The sequence below is a fragment of the Pan paniscus genome, chromosome 18, assembly GCF_029289425.2.
Source record: "Pan paniscus chromosome 18, NHGRI_mPanPan1-v2.0_pri, whole genome shotgun sequence".
Taxonomy (NCBI): Eukaryota; Metazoa; Chordata; class Mammalia; order Primates; family Hominidae; genus Pan; species Pan paniscus.
In genome coordinates, this window is record NC_073267.2 from 18183505 (window position 1) to 18206273 (window position 22769).

A 22769-nucleotide genomic window follows, 5' to 3' on the forward strand; every position below is an offset into this window, starting at 1 on the left:
GTATTTTAAAATGTTTACTAAGTACCAGGTGTTATGGTAAAGCACATTACTTTCATGACCTCATTAAATTCTCACAACAACCTATGACAAAAATGCTACCCTGATTTGCTGATGATAAAACTGAGGCTCTAAGACATAAAGTGACTTGCCTGAATTCACAGAGCCTGTGATGGCAGAGGCGGGAGTAGTGGAAACCAGTTCTGCTTGACTTCAGAGGCCACTCCTGTCATTCCTAAACTGGATATATTTAATGCTAAGGAGGCATGTCTTTTTAAGAATGTTTGTACAAATATTGATCGAGTGGAACCCTGGTGAAGGACCTTGCTTGGAACTGGACAGTCAGGTTCCCTGGCTTCCTCCAGCTGCCTCCCACCCTGTGGGATGAGGTGGTGACAAAGCCCAGAGGATGTGCTTGTCCGGGACGTAGATCCCTTCTGCACCACAGTCTGGGACAGTCAGGCTTGTACCCTCACCACTCCAGCCCCCCAGAAAAGCTTCTGCTTATCTCCCCGTAGTCCCATCTCTGAATGGAGCACCTCCCCATAACTAAACCAATCACTGAGCCGAGGCAGGGGATGTGGGGTGCTCTGATTGGCCAGGTAGTCACATGCCCCTTCCTGGAGTTGTGAACGAAGTTACCACCATCTGAATATGGTAGTCTGAGAATAGGAGAAAGGTCCCGGTACTTCTCAGGATGACTAAGGTGTTGTGAGCGGAAGCGGGAAGAAATGCCCCCAACACATGTCCACTGGACTTGTGAAGCTTCCCTGCCTCTCAACTCCTCTGGGCTCTGGGGGTTGTAGGAGAATGTATTAGGAAGAGACACAGAAGGGAATGGAAGATAAGAGAAAAACAGGCCAGGTGTGGTGGCTCACACCTGTAATCCCAGTACTTTCGGAGGCCAGGAGTTTGAGACCAGCCTGAGCAATATAGTGAGACCCCATCTCTCCAAAAAAAAAAAAAAAAAAAAAAAAAGCCAGATGTGGTGGTGCTTGTTGTCCCAGCTACTGGAGAGACTGAGGCAGGAGGATTATTTGTCTTCAGGAGTTAAAGCCTGAAGTGAGCTGTGATTGTGCCACTGTGCCCTAGCCTGGATGACAGAGCAAGACCTTGTCTCTAAAAAAATTAAAAGGAGGGAAATACAAAAGAATCCTTTCAGGTAAGTTTGCTCACAAACAGAAACACAGAAGTGGAGAAGAATCCGAAAGGGTTCCATTCAACTCAAGAGAGAGAACACTTAGGAAGAAATGCTTTAAAAGCCCAGTTCTTGGTGGCAGGCATCTATAATCCCAGCTACCCAGGAGGCTGAAGCAGGAGAATCGTTTGAACCCGGGAGGCAGAGGTTGCAGTAAGCCGAGATCGCACCACTGCCCTCCAGCCTGGGCGACAGAGGAAGACTCTGTTTAAAAAATAAAAAAAATAAAAAACAGTCCTGTCTTATTCCCACATCCCATACCCTGCAGACCATAGAGCAGTGGTCTTCCACTTTTGTCCTACAGATACTTACGGCTGTGGGAGGGTTCCTCAGGATTCTCTGCAAAGAATGAGGTTGGGGTTCAGAAGGAAGCTCAATGGGTAGAGCTCACACTCTCTCCTGGTTTCCACCAGAGCGTTCTGTCATTCGTCACCCATTTCTGCATTTTTCCATAAGACCTTGTTGTTTTGGGGTTTTTTTTGTTTTTTTTTTTTGAGGTGGAGTCTCACTCTGTCCCCCAGGGTGGAGTGCAGTGGTGTGATCTCCACTCACTGCAACCTCTGCCTCCTGGGTTCAAGCAATTCTTCTGTCTCAGCCTCCCGAGTAGCTGGGATTACAGGTGCCTGCCACCATGCCTGGGTAATTTTTGTACTTGTAGGAAAGATGGGGTTTCACCATATGGGCCAGGCTGGTCTCGAAATCCTGACCTCAGGTGATCCACCCACCTTGGCCTCCCAAAGTGCTGGGATTACAGGCGTGAGCCACCGCACCTGACCCATTGTTGTTTTTACAAAGGCCCCTTTTCTAACCATTGCTCTACACTGAGACAGTCTCAAGAATAAAGTCCCCTGGTTACCTCCACCTGGTGCTTGGTGTGGTGCCTGACACACAGTAGGCACTTAATAATTGTTGAGCTGTCAAATGGAACTGAAATGCTGAATGACAACCAGGGAAAGGTAATTATGAGTGAAAACTTAGTCATAGAAAGGAAACAGCCTTCTGGGCACACAGAGAACTGATGGTTTCCTTCATGATGGTATGACCATAGACAAGGCTTGTGTACAAAGGCAGCCTACCATTTACTGCATCCTTTTTGGCTGCCACAAAGCTGTAACTAAACAGGCTCAATGTTTGTGATGGGCCACTGGTTAATAATAATAACACTCTTTGAACATTTATCAAGAGCTAGATGCTTGTGCATTATCTCATTTAACTCTCATAATGGTCCCATGAATGGGGATGTTATTATTATGCTCCTTTTATAGGCTGGAAGAGATTAAGTAACTTGGCCAAGGTCACATGCCTCTAATAGGGCAAGGCCAGGGTATAAATCCACCGGTCTGATTCCGAGGTCCCAGTAGTTAAGCACTCTGCTACTTACTTACCACCAGACAGTGCTGTAACGGTGGTCCTGCAAAAGTATTTTATGGTTTAGAGTTCAGGCAACACCAGTGAGAGGAACACTGATAAACTGAAGTATCTATCTTAGGAAACCATATTAAAGTGATGGAGGGATGGATGGAGAACCTTTGTGGGAGTCTATTTATCAGGGAGAATGTAAAGACTCTCCAAGAAAAAGAAGCACCTTCAGGTCCCTTGGGGACCATCAGGGAAGCAAGAACTAGATTTGTTTTGGGTAGTTTCAGGCAAAACCTAGAAACATCATGTTTTCTCTAAGTTGACAGATTCCCATACAGTATGAAGGACACACTTTCTAACCCAGGGCTTCTCAAACATGAGTGTGCTTATGTATCACCTAGAGAGCTTGTTAATGCACACACTTCTCACCCCCTACTCCCCAAAGAGATTCTGATTCAGTACATCTGGGATGGAGTGTGACCCATTGCGCTTCTGATAAGCTTCTACATGCTGCTGTTGCTATGCTTGGGACCACACTTTGAGTGGCAATGCCCTAGACCAGGGTTCAACAAACTTTCTCTGTAAAGAGCCTGTTGTAGTTTGGATATTTGTCTCCTCGTTTTGAAATGCGATCCCCAGTGTTGTAGGTGGGACCTAGTGGGAGGTGTTTTGGTCATAGGGGTCCCTCATGAATGGCGTGGCGTAGTCCCTGCATTGAGTGAGTTCTAACTCTATTAGTTCATGAAAGATCTGATTGTTAAAAAGAGCATGGCACCCCTCCTCTCCCTCTCTTGCTCTCTGTCTCACCATATGACTTGCCTGTTCCCTCTTTGCCTTCCTGCATGGTAAAAGCTTCCTGAGGCCTCACCAGAAGCAGAGGCTGGTGCCAGGCTTCTTGTACAGCCTGCAGAACCATGAGCCGAATACACCTCTTTTCTTTATAAATGGCCCAGCCTCAGGTATTCCTTTATAGCAATGCAAAATGGACTAATACAGAGCCTGAAAGTGAATATTTTAGGCTCCTGGAGCAACTACTCTTTCGTTGTCATGCAAAAGCAGCTATACACACAATGCAAATGAATGAGCATGTGTTTCAATAAAACTTTATTTACAAAAACAGGCAGCTAAGCCCTTCTGCATCAGTTAGTGTTCTTAGCTGGCAGCAACAGTAATCACTTGCTAGTTTAATGAGGAAATGAGTTGCTTACAGCTTCCCTTTGGGCTACCACAGAGCCTATTACCACTATGGGTTATGACCTTGTCCAGTGTTACTGATGCTTTAAGAAGACCCAAGTCCCAGGCCGGGTACGGTGGCTCATGCCTGTAATCCCAGCACTTCGGGAGGTTGAGGCAGGTGGATCACCTGAGCTCAGGAGTTCGAGACCAGCCTGGCAAACATGGTGAAACCCCATCTGTACTAAAAATACAAAAATTAGCTGGGCATAGTGGTGGTGGGCACCTGTAACCCCAGCTACTCAAGAGGCTGAGGCAAGAGAATCACTTGAACCTGGGAGGCAGAGGTTGCAGTGAGCGAGATTGTGCCATTGTACTCCAGCCAGGGCAACAAGAGCGAAACTCCATCTCAAAAAAAAAAAAAAAAAAGAAAAAAGAAGACCCAAGTTCCATTTCTGCCAAGTCATCTGCTGCATCTTAGATCTCAGTTGGAAGACAGCAGAAGGGTGTGTTCTGTCTCTGTGCCTGTGTGTGGCTGACACACATGAGCAGCTCTCCTCTGAAGCTGAAAGTTGTCTACGCTCAAGTTACTCACAATGGGCAAAGTATGATGGTGGGGCATTCCCATCGAGTGCATTATTCCATCCCTCTTTCACCATACACATCAACAGAATCTGCCTCCTGCAAGAGCTGATAGACACAGACAGACATGCAGGGTGCTGGGAGAGCCTTGGGTCCAATCAGTCAAGTCATCAAGTCTGGGACAAGGAGCATATAATTGAACCCAACTCAAGGCTAAACTCAAGTTCCAGGAATGCCAGAAAATCCTTATCTCCAAGAAGCAAGCCTTCATCAAATTCAGTTTAACTGTTAGTTTGAGTCATGGTGGCAGAATAACACTTGGTTGGTTATGAAGTCAAAAATAATCCCAAACGTGGTCTCTTGGATAAGAGCTGGAACCCTGGGTCATGAGGGAACTGATGTGTATTCTCTTTCTAGGGAACTCCTTGGGCTGGTTTCATCTACTTAAAACCATAACCACTGGTAATCTCTCTATTCTCTCTCATACACACACACATGCATGCTTGTACACACACACACACACACACACACACACACACATACACATATAGATTCTTACTAAAGGATATTTGTTGCAGACACTCAGAGAATCTCCAGAGAAACCTGGCTTAGAGGCCGTGGATTCAGGGACATCGCTGAAGCCCTGTGCTGGTGGAATTCCCACTACTGATATCTTGGGCCAGGAACTGCATTCTGGGAACCAGCACTGGGTATGGGATGCTATTGCAGGGATCTCTGCCTTTGTTATCTCTGGAAGCTGGACATTCCTACTGCTCCTATCTCTGGGATAGATTCTGTGTGGGAACTAGAGGAAAAGTCTCACACAGATACGACTGAATGGTGGACCCTAGGCCACACGCCTCTACCCTCTCTGCAAAAGCTTCTAGGAAAGAAAGTTTTAAGCTTCTGCCACAACGTGGGTAAATCTTCAAACAAAAGAAGGGTACACAGAGAAGCAGAGTGATAAAGAGAGATTTTACAGTGCCCACTATACCTCTGAAGACAGCTTTTTGGGATTAGGTTCAAGGCATCTAGGGTGCCTTTATCCAGTGTTTTTTCTACTTTTCCCCTCTTTTTAAATTAACCTCAAGTTTCTACCATATCCTCTATGTTCTTGAGCCCTCAACACACACACACACGCACGCACACACACACACACGTCAATTTCTCCCCACTACCAGTCCCTCAGGAAGGGCTTAGCTTAGTCATAAAAATGAAACCCAAATTATTAGCAAAGCAAAATCTGCTTCTCTCTTTCCCAGAGAGAAGGAATCCTTCAGTTCTCAAAAACACATGGTAGATAATTAAAAAAAAAATTGAGAAAGAATTTGAGTTGAACAATTCATATTATAATACAAAGTTAACTTCAGACCATCTAATAATCAAAATTGCAAACAAATTGGTTTGAATTGCAGCAAGACAGCTTTCTGGTTTTCAGGCTTGTGGCAACATGGAATTCCTTTCCTGGAGGTCTTTAGGGAATTGGCTGGATCTACCAAGTGGGCTGGCATAATTATGTCATCTTTGGGTGTGGAGAGAGAGAACTGGATCAAATAAATGGCGTTCACATGTCCCTGCTAGCCTTGCTTGAATACTGTTAGTGTGTAGTACCCACATCTAGGAGATGGCGGTGCAACGCTAAACATTCCAGCGAGGACAGACTCACAAGTGCTTGCATGTCTGGCGGGAGAGGCAGAGGTAGCTGGAACCAGGAACAAAGGACTGAGCTGGGGTTGGGTTAACTACTGCTTATTTTATTTTATTTATTTGTTTTGGTACAGAGTCTCATTCTATTGCCCAGGCTGGAGCGCAGTGGTGTGATCTCAGCTCACTGCAACCTCCGCCTCCCGGGTTCAAGTGATTCTCTTGCCTCAGCCTCCTGAATAGCTGGGACTACAGGCGCTCACCACCATGCCTGGCTAATTTTTGTATTTTTAGTAGAGACAGGGTTTCATCATGTTGGTCAGGCTGATCTTGAACTCCTGACCTTGTGATTCGCCCACCTCAGCCTCCCCAAATGCTGGGATTACAGGCGTGAGCCACTGTGCCGGGCCCTACTGCTTATTTTATCCCCAATCCAACCCCAATAAGTTTTGCGATTGCTAGAGACCCCGAAATTGCCAGAGTAGTTGAGGAGTACTCTAACGTTTTCTCTGACTCTTGGTTAAACATTGGCAACTTTTCCGAGACTGTAAATTTGACTGGGGCCCAGTCATTTCTCTCTTTGTAGTCTGTGAAAATTAACTGAGTCTGCAGGGGCTGCAATCACCGCCAAAAACCCCAAGTGTGGGCTGTTCCTCCACACTGACAAAAATAACAGCTAATTAGGCTGCAACACCCCAAGGAAAGTGAACTTACGCCACCAATCGCAGGATGGCATGCAAAAACGTCGCCATGGCAACTGGCATTTACAGCTCTTCAATTTTAATATATCAAAGGCTAAGGGTAATTTCCCAGCGAGAATACAGGAGGGTGGATTTCTCCCCTCTTTATTCTTTCTGCCGGTCTTTTGCCAGTACTGTGAGTACGGAAGCTCTATTCCTGTGGCAACAGGTTTTAAAGGAAGAGAGCCTTGTGAAAGCATGAAACACCTGGCGTGGGACTCCTGGAAATGCTGGGTGCCTCGGGAGGCGCAGGGAGAAAGGCATGGCATTCTTCTTAGAGTCTAGGGTGGGTGAACAGAGCTGAGAGGAGGTGAAGTGTGAGCTGTGAACTTTTGCCCTCAATTGCAGGTGAACTTTCTGTTTGCATAAAAATGTTTTCTTTTCTCCCCTCTTTCCTCTCCTCTGCCCTTCCCTCCCCTCCCCTCTCCTCTCTCCTCTCCTCTCCCCTCTCCTCTCCTCTCCCCTCCTCTCCCCTCCTCTCCCCGCTCCTCCCCTCCACGCTCCTCCCCGTTCCTCCCCTCCCCTCTCCTCCCCTCCCCTCCCCGCTCCTCCCCTCCCCGCTCCTCCCCTCCCCTCCCCACTCCTCCCCTCCCTTCCCTGCTCCTCCCCTCCCCTCCTCTCCCAGCTGTTCTCCTCCCCTCCCCTCCCCACTCTTCCCCTCCCCTCCCCGCTCTTCCCCTCCCCTCCCTCCTCTTCCCCTCCCCTCCCCGCTCTTCCCCTCCTCTCCCCACTCCTCCCCTCCCTGCTCCTCCCCTCCCTGCTCCTCCCCTCCCCTCCCTGCTCCTCCCCTCCCCTCCCTGCTCCTCCCCTCCCCGCTCCTCCCCTCCCGTCCCCTCCCCTCCCCTCTCCTCCCATCCCCTTCCCTCCCCTCTCCTCCCCTCCCCTCTCCTCTGGTCCCCTCCCCTCTCGTCCCCTCCCCTCTTGTCCCCTCCCCTCCCCTCCCGTTCCCTCTCATCCTGTCCCCTCCCCTCCCCTCCCCTTTCCTCCCATCCCCTCCCCTCCCCTTTCCTCCCATCCCCTCCCCTCCCCGCTCCTCCCCTCCCCGCTCCTCCCCTCCCCTCCCTGGTCCTCCCCTCCCCTCCCTGGTCCTCCCCTCCCCTCCCTGGTCCTCCCCTCCCTGGTCCTCCCCTCCCTGCTCCTCCCCTCCCCGCTCCTCCCCTCCCCTCCCTGCTCCTCCCCTCCCCACTCCTCCCCTCCCCTCCCTGCTCCTCCCCTCCCTGCTCCTCCCCTCCCCTCCCTGCTCCTCCCCTCCCCACTCCTCCCCTCCCCGCTCCTCCCCTCCCCTCCCCTCTCCTCCCCTCCCCTCTCCTCCCATCCCCTCTCCTCCTGTCCCCTCCCCTCCCCTCCCCTTTCCTCCCATCCCCTCCCCTCCCTTCCCCTCCCCTTTCCTCCCCTCTCTTCCCCTCCCCTCCACTCCCCTCCCCTTTTCTCTTGTTGGCCCTTCCTTTCTTCCTCCCTCCCTTCTTCCTTTTTTACCTCCCTCCCTCTTTGCTTTCCCCCCCTTCCCTCCCTCCTTCCTTTTTTCCCTCCCTCCCTCCCTGCTTTCTGGTTTTGTTGAGTGCTTACTCTGCATCAGGCACCCAATAGGCATCGTCTCATGTATTCTTCATCACTACATTATACGATAAACACTATTCTTATTTTAGAGATGAGGACATTGGGATGACGAGTCCTAATCTCACAGTAAGTTGTAGAGCCTGGATTTAAGCCAAGTCAGACCTCATAACCCAGGACCCTTGTAGTTTGTGTCTCTTCTATGTTACTAAAACTTACTCTGTAAAAATGGAGGTGGATATATTTATTAAAGTCACTGCCATCACCATCATGAGTTGGTCAGTGCTGCATAACAAACACCCACACAATCTTAGTGGCATGCAGTGAATAAGCATCTACTTTGCTCCAGGATAGGATGACTCTGTGATTATTCTGGGACTCAGGCTGAAGGGAAAGTGCTTCTCATGGTGATGATGTTAGTCACTAGAGGGTATGCCCAACCACATAAGTGCATTTCAAATCTATCCCATGTCATATCTGCTAATATCCCATTGGCCAAAGCAAGTCACGAAGTTGAGCCCAAAGTCAAGAACTGGGAAAGCATACCCTCCCTTTTGTTGAAGTAATTGCAAATTTTTATAGTAAGGGTGTGAATACAAAGAGAGGTAAAGAATTGGGGCCCCAAAATCATTCTAGTTCAGTAACTGTCTATCATCATCATCATCAACTTCATGATCTCTGTGAACCAAGCTTGTCTTTACCTTTGTCTGTGTTTAAATAATGAGTGATCTCTTTATAAAGTTCTTCAAAGAGGACAGTCATTCGATTGAAGCAAAATAATAATTATTATTGAGCACATACTATGTCCCAGGCACTGCACTGGGGCTACATCAGTGAACAAAACATCCCATCTCAAAATAACTTACTGGGAACTCTAAAGCCCTGTGCTAGACATTGAGAAGCCCGCAAGAAATTCTAACACATGCCAAAACCATTCTAAATATTTCACAGAAGATGTCTGTACATCAAAATCACCTGAGGAACTTGTTAAACACCAAGACTTTCAGAACTTGCCACCAACAACTCTAGGTCATAGGGTTAACTCTCAACCTATCCCATTGAGAACCTTGCCCCAAACTACAGTTGAGTTGTAGGAAAAGAAAGTTACAGGAAATAAACTACACGTACACCCTCTTCTTTGGCTACTCCTTGGGCAACAGGCCTCGATTAAAGTTTCCAGTAAATCTCTTCCAGTCCCCAGCCCCCATTCCAACAGTGTCAGTGAAACCAGGAAGTTGGAGCCACATGTGATGAGGAAAGACACAGGTCCCCTCTTCCTGTCCCTCTAGGGAACCTTGGAGAGATGTGGGGCTCCAGTCATATTCTGGTTGGGAGTTGGAGACAATTTCTGTTGAATTCTAAATTACCAGACTCTTTAGTGAGCATCAGGATCATCATGATGACTCTAGAAGGGAGGTGTTATGAATTCTATTTTGGCAGTCAAAAATGCAGACACTGAGAGAAGGATCTCACTGTGATCACATAGCTAATGGCTGAGTCCAAATCAGAGTCCAGGTGTTCTAAATTCTTTCTTAGGTTTCTATCCTAATAGCAGCACTGCCCATGAGCTCGGTGAGCTGGGGCTTATTACTTAATTTGACCCCAGTTTCCACATTTTTTAAAATAGGGAGTGGTGCACATAGTTATCAGTAATTTCCAGAGTTACATATATGCAAAGTGCTCAGCAGTGTACCTGGCACATGTGATAAATTTAACCAACAAACCCCAGTGGTAGCAGCGTTTACCTGTGATTTTGTTATCAACAGATAACAAAAAGTAGTTATCTCTTTACAGTTGCTAGAGACATCTCAAAATAGTATTAATGCTCATCACTTCTTCAAATTCACACTAATTTCAGACACACCATTAGTTCTTGTTATTTAGTAAATTAATGAGGGAGCACACTTGGCAAGAAACGAAACAAGGAGTCTTCTGGGGGGATGGAAAGATTTCCCATTTCTTTAGAAGTGTGAGTTACAGAACCATATCCATTTGTCAAAATTGTTCAGTTCAGAACTGCAGACTCGCATGTAAATTTTCCCTACATTGAAGACAATGAAAAAAGGGCAAATGATGTTTTCTGCAAGTTTCAGGAATCTATAAATAAATTGCAAGGCCATGTTTAAACACTTTTTTTAGAGCACTTTATAGTTGTTCAATCATCAACAGTATTGATATGCCAATTTCAATGCTTTTTTCCATCATAATCTGTTTATTATAGCAGATCTTCTAAAGGTTTCTTAACAGTTACTGCACTAGAACACTAGGGCAAATTTGTATTGTAAATGTAAATTTTGCATATATTGGAGATTTCAACATCTTAAAGAATGGTAGGATATGGATGATCGTGGAAGGTGGGAAATGGGTGTATGGGTTCATTATACTATTCTATTTATTCTGTTTATGTTGGATGTTTTCCATGATGAATTTTTAAAGATAGTTTTAATGATAAATTTTTAAAAGAACCTCATATATTAGTTTATCACAACTTAAAAATATTGTGATAACTGTAGTTCAATATAATTGGTTTTTTTCCGAGTTACTATGCATTTTACTTTATGCATAGTAAAAACCTACTTTTTCTGAGATGAGATCCCTAGGCTTCACCAGACAACCGAAGATTTCCTTGACAATAAAATATTTAAGATCTCTTCTCCCTTTTCATGCTTTCCCTGAGCATGAGTTTTCAGCTTGCTTCAGAATCACAGTCTTACACATTTGCAGAGAGCTTTACAGTTTACAAAGTCTTTTCCCCCATCTTCACGCGTCATCTGCCTAGCTGTGGGGACTTGCAGATGGTACCTAGGACTAAAGATCAAGTTTCCAAAAGTTGTTCCTTTGGAAAATGAGGGATTTACCAGAAATGCTGATAATCCCAGTATCTGAACCTAATAAGCAATCTGTGAGATTAATTAGATAAGAGGTGGTCAGTTTTACTTTGAGAATGATCTGAAAAATAGGCATTTTTAAAATTAATAAAAACAATTTCTTTGCATGCGCTGAAGATCTACGTTTGTAAACCTCAAAATCTTGAAAACACCTCACTTGTTCAGAAACAAATCAAGATTAAGGAAAATTTTGAATTATGAAATATATTGAATTATGAAATACGTTATTTCTTTTAGGTCCAACCAGACATTCTAACTAAGCTAACAGAATGTTGCCCTAGAGTTCTAGTGTAGTAACTTTTTTTGTTTGTTTGTTTTTTTGAGACGGAGTCTCGCTGTGTCGCCCAGGCTGGAGTGCAGTGGTGCGATCTCAGCTCACTGCAAGCTCTGCCTCCCGGGTTCATGCCATTCTCCTGCCTCAGCCTCCCAAGTAGCTGGGACTACAGGCCCCCGCCACCATGCCTGGCTAATTTTTTGTATTTTTAGTAGAGATGGGATTTCACCGTGTTAGCCAGCCAGTACAGTCTCGATCTCCTGACTCATGATCCACCCGCCTCGGCCTCCCAAAGTGTTGGGATTACAGGCGTGAGCCACTGCGCCCAGCCTAGTGCAGTAACTATTAAGAAACCTTTAAGCCAGGTGCAGTGGCTCACGCTTGTAATCCCAGCACTTAGGGAGGCCAAAGTGGGTGGATCACTTGAGGTCAGCAGTTCGAGACCAGCCGGGCCAATGTGGTGAACCCCATCTCTACTAAAAATACAAAAATTGGTTGGGTGTTATGGCCCATTCCTGTAGCCCCAGCTACTTGGGAGGCTGAGGCAGAGGAATCTCTTGAACCTGGGAGGTGGAGGTTGCAGTGAGCCGAGATCGCGCCATTGCACTCCAGCCTGGGCAACAGAGTGAGACTCCATCTCATAAACAAACAAACAAACAAAAACAAAAACCTTTTTTTAACCTGCTATAATGAACAGATCATGATAGAAAAAAAAGCATTGAAATTGGCACGTCAATGCTGTTGACAATTGAACAACTATAAAGTGCTCTAAAAAAGTTTGTTTAAACAATCTCTTGCAATTTATTTATATATTCCCGAAAGTTGCAGAAAACATTATTTGCCCATTTTTCACAGTCTTGTTTGATATGTGTCCCTAGCATTTAGTGAAACAGCTAGTACAGGTATATGCTCCATAAATATTGACTACATTCACGAATGAATGGAAATTTTTGGAAAGGCAAATCCCAATTCTGGAATAGCTCAGATGGTTCATAGAGTCAGAATCTGTGAGTTTTCCCCGATTTGTAGGCAGCTCTGCAGAGGGGTGGGGCAGATCTGGAATAAACAGAAAAGCAGCAGATGAAAAGGCCATCCTTGTTGCAATGACGCATTGGCACCATGCGATTATTTGTTTTCTCTAATACAATGTGAAAAGTGCTAATGGGATTAGCCTTTTGTGATGAATGCTAATATGATATGAAAACAAATGCTAATATGCAATGTGAAATTGCTAACAAAGGAGAAAATTGCTAATAAAATTCAATGGACCTCAATGACAAATGCTTCATACATCTCCCTCATCTGGCCAGGGCTGTCTCATAGCACAGCAATGAAAGTGAACTGGGGAGAAATGCTAGCCTACGCGTTGCTTGGTGAGATGTGGATTTCAGTCACTTCCTCTGAAATGACCTCTGTGTGGTTGGGGACAGGAGAGAAGGTACACGTTGGACACACACAAACATACACACACACACACGAGCTCCAAGGGCTGAAGGCTCCAGCTAGAAGGTATCTGTACGGAAGCTACAACATGCCCCATTTCTGTTTTTGTATTAGGCCTTTGAACTTTTCCAGAATGCTCTCCTATCTTTTGCACTGATTGGCCTTACTGTAACCTGTGCAATTGGTTGGGCAGACATTTAGATTCTCAATCCCCCAAATGGAAAAGCAGCCACAGAGAGAATGGACTTGCTTATGGTCACTAAAATAGCAGTGCCAGAACGAGATTCCACGTCTTGGGTCCTTCCCTTCCCTGCCCAACTTGCCATTTCATCCTCTCCCTCCGTCTCCTCCCCTCCATTTTCCTTACTCATCTCCTTCCTCTCCATCACTCCCTTTCTTCTCTTTCTCTTCCCTTCCCCCTTTACCTTCTCCACCCCCCATCATCCACCTCTTTCCTCTCCCTCTTCTCTTTTTTCTACTTCTCCTCTGTCTCTTTGCCATATCCTTCTCCATCTTCTCTTTCTCCAAAACTGTTGGTTCTTGTCATTATTGTCCAAGGGTCATTGGTATACCAGCAAAAGCTAGTGATTGTGAAAAAGGACTTTGGTTGGGGAGCAGCCCACTTTGGAGTGAAAGTTAGAGTAAGAACCTGGCTCAGCTACTCACAAATTCTCTGAAGATGCATAACTTCTCTGAGCCTTGGTTTTCCCATCCGCAAAATGGGTTTTTTCAAAGGGTGGGTGTGAATGGTTAATATGACAATGTGAACTAAAATTGTGACTATTCAAAAGTGGTCATGTGTGCGGGAGAATACTGGGAGGGAATATTGAAAAGCTAGAAATAGGTTATTAGGGTGATTTTTTTTTCTTCAACAATGTCCTTTATTAATGTTTTGTGATATTTTTATGATTTTCAACACTTTCAGGCACAATGTCTTCTTTTCCTTTTGATATTTATTAAATGGTTTATTTTAAATTATTGTGGCTGGGCGCGGTGGCTCACACCTGTAAATCCCAGCACTTTAGGAGGCTGAGGCGGGTGGATCATGAGGTCAGGAGTTCAAGACTAGTCTGGCCAACATGGTGAAACCCTGTCTCTACTAAAAGTACAAAAAAATTAGCTGGTTGCAGTGGCAGGCACCTGTAATCCCAATTACTTGGGAGGCTGAGGCGAGAGAATCACTTGAACTCGGGGGAAGGAGGTTGCAGTGAGCCGAGATGGTGCCACTGCACTCCAGCCTGGGTGACAGAGTGAGACTCCAACTCAAAAAAAAAATAAATAATAAAATAAATTATTGTGGATCATAATTGAACATATTTATGTGGTGCATATGATATTTTGATACAGGTAAATTAATATTTTGTGACATCTCTTTAGTATCCTGAAATAAAATTCATAGATTATATAACTCACAGACACACATAATTTCATAAAAATTTAATGCTCTAATGGTATTATAAAGGAGGTGGAAGGAAAGCAATTTATATAAAATAAGTATTTTAGTATGCAAATACTTGGCCATGAATATAGAAGACATGCTGAGGTAGGTAGATGCTTGTACCTATATTGGGAATCACCATAAATGGGAGAGCCACAGAAGCCCACTGATGCGGATGTGTTTTATTGATAACTATAGTACCATATGTGGCTTTGCCAGCAGTGGTGTTGTTTTCTGAATTGATGCGCAACAGCTCGTCAGGTTCTGAATAACAAAGTGAAATTTACAATTGAATCCCAGACCTAGAAGTTTCATTGTAAATTAAGACCGTGAAAAATAACTTTGTGTTTATGGGAAAAATTGAGTTTATAAGTATGTTTTTCATCTACCTGAGTGTCCAGAATGGCATTTGAAAGTTAACTAGGATATGGGGCAATTCTGCATGGGCTGAGGTTGTCCTCTCTACCACACGGACCTGACCCTCTAAATGCCTGTAGTGACCCCCTCCTTCCATTTTGGCAACAAAAAGCAACCTCATACGTTTCTAAAACGCCTCCTGGGGAGGTAGGATCTTCCCTGCTGAGACCACAGCTATATTTAAATAATAATAATAATAATAATAATAATAATAATAATAATAATAAAGCAACCAAAGAGAAAACCATCCTCTGCTTTGGGCAGTCTTTGACAAGCTCTCGGCTTTTTTCTCTCCCGCCTCCCTCTCTCTCGTTGAGGCTAAAAGTAAATGAGAATGGTGGCACTGATCCCACATCTAGAAAATTGAAAAAGAATTCATTTTTTTTTAATCATCAAACCTGACAGATTCGGCATGTCTCTCCTGTCACATTTCTGTCTGTCCTCAGAGTTGTTGAACGGAATCTTTCCACGGATCCATGTTATTGCTAATAGGATTTGTCTCAGAGTAAGCATTCAGCCTCCCCTTGTTTCCTGAGACCACAGTGGGCACTTTCCTCTTCTCCCTAAGCCCAACCTTCATTGTATTTCAGCTAATAAAATAATTTCCTGCCAGATGGTGGGGGAAAACAGCCCCTGGGAGAAATGATGTTGCTGTCATGAAAGACTAGACTGGTCATGATGCATTTGGATTAAAGCCAGCCTTTCCGAAGGTGAGATTGGCAGTTGGGTTTGCAACAGGCAGTCCCATCTGGGCAAAGTAGACACTCCAGGACATCAGATCTCGCCGGTGGCAAGTGGGATTTATTTCATGCAATGGGTCCATGTAAGTCTTTTCCCACATCAGTGTTCTGTCTGCTTCAGAGTTGGGGGGATTTTCGTAGGACTTGGAATTTCAAAGGGAAAACATTTGGCTCAAGTTAGAATTTAAGGTTCTTCGGGAAAAAAAATTTCTATTCAGTCCTGTGATCCCAGCCCCAGCCTGGAGGAGTCAGAACCCTTCATTCCAAGCCATTTTCCTGAATTATATTATCTTCTAAGTTTCTTTCAATTCCTTATTTGAGACTTTAGACTAGGTTTCCTGTTCTTTAGAGTCTTAAAGGAAGGTACAGTTAAGGACTATTCCTCTCTCCTCAACTTTCTCCAAAGTATTGTCTTGCAAGAGTTCCCATGATTACTTCTAACCACTTAAATGTTTATTAAAGGCAATCAATCACTTCAAAGCAAAAATCTTAGATCTCAGTGAAATGAGGTTCCTTTTGTTCCCCATGACATTCTGCTCTATTTCCTCTAGGACTCAATGTTACACAAATCCTGCCACTCATCCTTGAACCACAACTTAATCACTCATGCAAAAATTAAGATTCGATCACTTGTGTAGAAATTAAACTGACCTTTTCCTTTACCTGTAAAATAGAGGCAACACTAGTATTTTCCCTTAGGAGAATTGTGAGGATTAAATAAGATTCAGGTGTACAATGCTCATTGCAGTGCCTGGCTAATAACAAGCCCTCAGTAAACTGTCGATCTAGCTTCATGTTAAATCTGTGCAGGAAATCTCATCTTCACTCAACTCTTGGGCTCCAAGCATCCTAGTCCAAAAGTTGCCCCAGCCAAAACTTAGGATTCTTCTCTTTTGCTTATGCTCTGTGCATCTAACTCATTGGTAAGTGCAGTGAGCTCTATCTTAAAAAAAGTCTGAGTCCATTTCTGTTTCCTGATCTCTACCACCACCAACATCCACTTTCCTCCTCCACCTTCCATTATCTTGGCTGTGGCAATTACATCCTAATTGATCTTTCTATTTTGACTCATGGCTTTTTAAAATCCATTTTCTTCATTGCAGCTGAGTCATCTTAATTTTTTTTAAAATTTACGTTCTGAATGTGCAGGTTTGTTTTTAATTTAAGTGCATTATGTGCAGGTTTGTTACATAGGTATATATGTGCCATGGTGGTTTGCTGCACCTATCAACCCATCATCTAAGTTTTAAGCCCCATATGCATTAGGTGTTTGTCTCAATGTTCTCCCTCCCCTTTCCCCCCACCCCCGACAGGCCCTGGTATGTGATGTTCCCCTCCCTGTGTCCATGTGTTCTCATTGTTCAACTCCCACTTATGAGTGAGAACATGAAGTGTTTGGCTTTCTGTTCCTGTGTTAGTTTGCTGAGAATGATGGTTTCCAGCTTCGTCTGTGTCCCTGCAGAGGACATGAACTCATTCTTTTTATGGCTGCATAGTATTCCATGGTATATATGTGCCACATTTTCTTTATCCAGTCTATCATTGATGGGCATTTGGGTTGGTTTCAAGTCTTTGCTATTATAAATAATGCTGCAATAGTCATCTTTTAAAAATTGAACTTTTGTCACTTCTTTCTTTAAAACTACCAGCGGCTCCCCATGCCTCTTAGAAATAAATTTAGACTCTGTACCCAAATTTTCATGATTTCATGTGATCAGATCCCTGCCCATATCTACAGTCTCATCTTGTGCTTTTCCTTTTCTTCATCACGTTCCTGCTACACTGCTCCTCTGTAAGAGACTCATTTCTCCCTCCAGACTTTGAACTTGGATTTGTGAACCCAGAATTATCTGAGACAAGTCTCAATCAATTTAGAAAGTTTATTTTGCCAAGGTTAAGGACACGCTGTGACACAGCCTCAGGAGATCTTGATGACATGTGCCCAAGGTAGTCAGGATACAGGTTGCATTCATAGATTTTAGGGAGACATGAGACATCAATCAATACATGTAAGATGCACATTTGTTCTATCTGGAAAGGTGGGACAACTCGAAGCAGAGGTTTCCCAGTCATAGATAGACTTAAAGATTTTCTGATTGGCAATTGGTTGAAAGAGTTATTATCTAAATACAAAGGAATGTCTGGGGTACAATAATGGGTTGCGGAGACCAAAGCTGTATCGTGCAGATGAAGCTTCCAGGTAGCAGGCTTCTGGGAGAATAGATTGTAAATGTTTCTTATCAGACTTAAGGTCGGTGTTGATGTTAATGCTGGTCAGCTTTTCCTGAGTTCCAACTGGCCTTTCCATCATGGCCTGAACTAGTTTTTCAAGTTAACTTTGGATTGCCCTTGGCCAAGAGGAGGGATCTGTTCAGATGGTTGGGGGGCTTAGAATTTTATTTTTCATTTACGAGTTCTTTCAGCCTAGGAGGACTTTCCTTTGGATCCTCCTGTGGCTGGTTTATTGTCATATTCTGCCTTAGCAAAATTGTTACCTCCTCAGGCCTTCTCTGCCCACCTACCTATAGTCTCATGTAGCTATAGAGTGACAGGCATCCTGCTATAGTCACTTGTAAGGTGATCATATAATTTATTATTCAACCTGGAGCACTTATAAGGGGTAGAAGGGGACTTTTACTCCAATTCAGCCAGGACGGTGGGTTTAAAGCAGGATAGTCCTGGATGAATTGAGATGTGGTCACCCTTCCTGTTTATCATTCACACCCTCTCTATATCACCATGCTTTATTATCTCCATAGCCCTTGTCGTTAGCTGATATTTTTATTTATGTCACAGGTCAAACCCCAAAATTGGGGTTCAGTCCAGAAGACCACATGGGCTCTTGGCTTCACACAGGAAGGAATTCAAGAGCCAGTAGATAGTTAAGTGAAAGCAAGTTTATTAAGAAAGTAAAGGCACAAAAGGATGGCTACTCCACAGGCAGAGCAGTGATATGGGCTGCTCAACTGAGTATACTTATGGTTATTTCTTGATTATATGCTAAACAAAGGGTGGATTATTCATGAGTTTTGTGAAAGGACCAGGGAATTCCTAGAACTGAGGGTTCCTCCCCTTTTCAGACTACTTAGGGTAACTTCTAGACATCGTCATGGCATTTGTAAGCTGTCGTAGTGCTGGTGGGAGTGTCTTTTAGCATGCTAATGCATTCTAATTCACGTATAAGCAGTGGGGACGACCAGAGGTCACTTTTGTCTCCATCTTGGATTTGGCAAGTGTTGGCTGGCTTCTTTACTGTATGCTGTTTTATCAGCAGGGTCTTTATGACGTGTATCTTGTGATACCAGTCCTGCTGACCTCCTATCTCATCTTGTGACTAAGAATGCCTAACCTCCTGGGAATGCAGCCCAGCAGGTCTCATTCTCATTTTACCTAGCCCCTATTCAAGATGGAGTCACTCTGGTTAGAGCACCTCTGAAAAAGCAGGAAATTGCTGGAATTGAGGGTTCCTCCCCCTTTCAGACCATATAGGGTAACTTCCAGATGTTGCCGGGGCATTTGAAAACTGTCATGGCGCTGGTGGGAGTTTTCTTTGGTATGCTAATGCATTTTAATTACTGTATAATGAGCAGTGAGGATGACCAGAGGTCACTTTCATCACATTTCTTTCTTTCATCACCATCTTGGTATTGGTGGGTTTTGGCCAGCTTCTGTAGTGCATCCTGTTTTATCCGCGGGGTCCTTGTGACCTGTATCTTGTGAAACCAGTCCTACTGACCTCCTGTCTCATTTACATACTTGTTATCTCTTGGCTTAATGTAAACTTTAAGAGGAGGAGGATATTGTCTCTCTGGTTCACCATTAAATCTTCATCTTCTTGAATATGTTTAGCATGTGGTAGGGATTCTATAAATATCTGTGGAATAAAATATGTTGAATGTCAGGTCCTTTGATTGTTGTAGGTTAGGTAGCTATGGATTAGTTTTCCTTGCTACACCTCTTTTGTCATTTTGAATGGTGACTCGTAAAGCCTGTCTTTCTGTGCTGATCAGGAATCATGTTCTTTTCCAGACCAGGAGATTCCAACCAAAGGTAGCTTGTGGAGCAAATAGGGCTTCTCTGAAGTTTCTTACTTCCCTTTAGTGGCCCCCTTGTTTGAATTAGGTTTGATAAGCACAAAGAAGGAAATAGTTCCAGGAGTGAGAGACACTTAGCCTGCATAGAAGACGTCATAGTTTCCCAGCAGTCGGGGCCATAAAATAAGTGGTCTCCCTGCTTATGGACTGGAAATGCCAAAAATGCAATGTTGGAAATAATACCACAGGATCACTGAATTAATTAGTGTGGGTCCTGGTTGTGTAAAATCTGATTATTGTGGAGTGGGGATTGGATTGCATGTTAATATTTAAGTCCTTTGGAAATGGCACTGAAGGAAGAACCCTCCCATACTGTTTGGTTCCTCCAGCCCATCCCCCATGAGACAGGATTTCTTGGGACCCGAACAGAAATCACCTTATCACATGCAGCACAGATTGCAGGCAGGGCTTGCACTTGCACTATTTGCATTTGTATAAAGAAAGGGCCTGGTATTATGTAACTGCATGTGGGTTCTGAGGGCTTCTAATGGGCCTCCTTTTGTACAGTCTCTTAGCAACCAATTGAAGTTTGTAAGCTGAAACAAAGAGACTGGAGTCCATCACTCCTTTAGCACATTCCTCTGAGTCTGGCCTGCCTCTAAGAGAGCCAGCCTAGTGGAGGCATACCTTTTCTTCCTTGCCAAAGCTCAGCAATCCTTGTTCAATCATTGCTTCACCTTAGGAAGGAAAGAGTTGAGAGTTGGGGAGATAGGCTAGGGACTAGTTGTGTTGTGCTTAGAACTTCAACTTAGTCAAGTAAAGTCTTTAAGGCAACTGACCTGCACTCATTCATTCTTAAAAGAGGCAATGTTACTTGACAGTTAAGAGTGTTCTTTAGGGTCAGAAGGAATCCTGGCTCTGCCACTCAACAGCTGCATGTCCTTGGACAAATTACATTATATTTCTGGGCTTCAGTTTCTTCATTTTGTTATGCACGAACAAAAAAATGTACCCTTCTCATTGGCTCACTGAAAGTATTAAGGCACGTTATTAATGTAACAAATATTCAAGGTTGGGGTTCCCTATGTGTCCAGTACTGTCCTTGGTGCTGAAGGCACTGAAGTAAATGTAACAGGCAAAAATTCCCTGCTCATATATGCAAGGATAACACTATGGAGGGAGATAGAAAAGCTGATGGTATTAATGACAGCATCCTGGAAGATCTCACTGAAAATGTGACCACTGAGCAAGACTTGAAACACAATCCCAAGTGAAGGCCTTAACATGGTGCACAAAGGTTGTAAATGCTAAGTACATGTTAGCTTTTATTTAATTTATTCACTAATTAATGTCGTTATTCATCTACTTATTTATTCATCTGGCTAATTCTGAATTACTTACTCATCCACCTGTCCATTCATCCATCCACCCATTCATTCTTTCATCTGACATTACCTGAAGGATATGAATAATATTATTTCTATATTCAACATACCAAGTGCCATAATAAAGGCAGATGTAGATGAGGTTTAGAGCAAAATTTCTTAGCTTCAGCACTACTATCATACCTGGTCATATGATTCTTTGTGTGTGTAGGAGGGGTTGTCCTGTGAATTATAGGATGTTGACAGCATCCCTAGCTTCTGTTCACTAGATTCCCATAGTACTCCCAAGCCGTGACAACCAAATATGCCTCCAAACATTGCTAAGTGTCCCATGGGTAGTGGGGTGGCGGCGGGGGAGGAATTGTCTTCAGTTGAGAATCCCACATTTAGAGGAACACCTTTCTCAGGGAGGAAAATTAATCTACTGCATTTCTCTAGAAAGGAAATGAATCTAAGACTTTAATTTCAGTAGAAATAATAGCATTTTCCAACATTTTGTTTCTTAGAGGCATATTTTCTTGTGCTGAAAAGCAGAAGGGACTTGGGGACTATTTGAAATTGAAAATAGAATCTTACTCCACAGGAACTCTTTGCATTGCCTTTGAGAATTGTGGCTCATTCCAAAAACATCTCCAAGGCTTACCGAAGAAGTGGTTACAACAGGGAAATCTTCACTAACCTGAAGGAATGCAGGCTCATGCTTGGTGCCTTTGGAATTCTTGCCTGATTTTATTGATGACTCCACAACTACAAAGCTCAGCCCAAGATTCCTCAATGGAATAACAAACAGCAAGACTTTCTCTCTAAAGAATTCTGTTGAGAGCAGCCACGTGACTTGATTCCTTGGAAAAAGAACCATGCCTTACAGGGTATCATGTCGAGGCCAGAGCAGCCATCTCTGCCTAAGGGCACCTTTCCAGGTCAACCTCTTCCAAGGACAGCTCCTGACTACTAGGAAGGTAACTTAACTTGCCCGGTTTCTCACTGCCCTGCGTATATGTATTCCTGGAGACATCTATGGTGCAAGCAAGTTGTCTGGAAATCCTGCAGTGTCTTAAGCAGCTCTTGAATTTTACCATTTCTCCCCATTCCCACTGTATCTCTTCTTTCCTCCTCTCCCATCCTGTCAATCAAGTCCCACTTGGTCAATCACGGTAGCTGAATAACTGTTCACCTCATTCCTATGGAGGGTTGCTCACTTCCACCTGTCCTCTGCACAGTAGAGTTCAGTCTTTTCACTAAACACAGACTTCAGTGCCAGCTCCGAGTCCTGGCCTGCAGGGTAATGCATGATCTGCCCTTCTCTCCAACTTCCACACCAACCGCTCTCCCTTCGTGCTCAATCTGCTTTTGTCCCCCCAGCCTCCTTAGCTCATTTACACTTTAAGACACCAATAGGGTTATCTTATCACCTCCCAGCACCCCCCAACACCAGTCAAATCTTTGCTGGTAGCCCATTGTTTTGTGGCTAAGAATCCTAACAAGGCTTCCAAGTCCACCACTGTCTGGTTCTTGTCTACTGTAACACCATCTTCCACTATCTCCCATCCCTGTGGTCCAGCTGCTGTGTCTCCTCTGCCCCTCATGTGCACAGGGCTCTTCCCACACTAGGGCCTTTGCTCATGTGACTATCTCCACTCTAGAAGCTCTTCCCTTCCCTGCATGCTATTTAAGCCTTCACCATGTATCAAAGCTCAGATTCAGCCTCTATTTCTCATGAAGACTTCTCTTACCTCCCTGACAAGTTCCCGTGCCCTGATTATACATTCTTATAGCATTATATTCTCTCATTCACTGCTTCCTAGTTGCAATTTTATATTTATTTACAAGCTTATTATATTATCAGCTCTCATCTATCCAGTTTCTAAGCACCTCGAGAAATGGGACCATATTTGTTATGTTA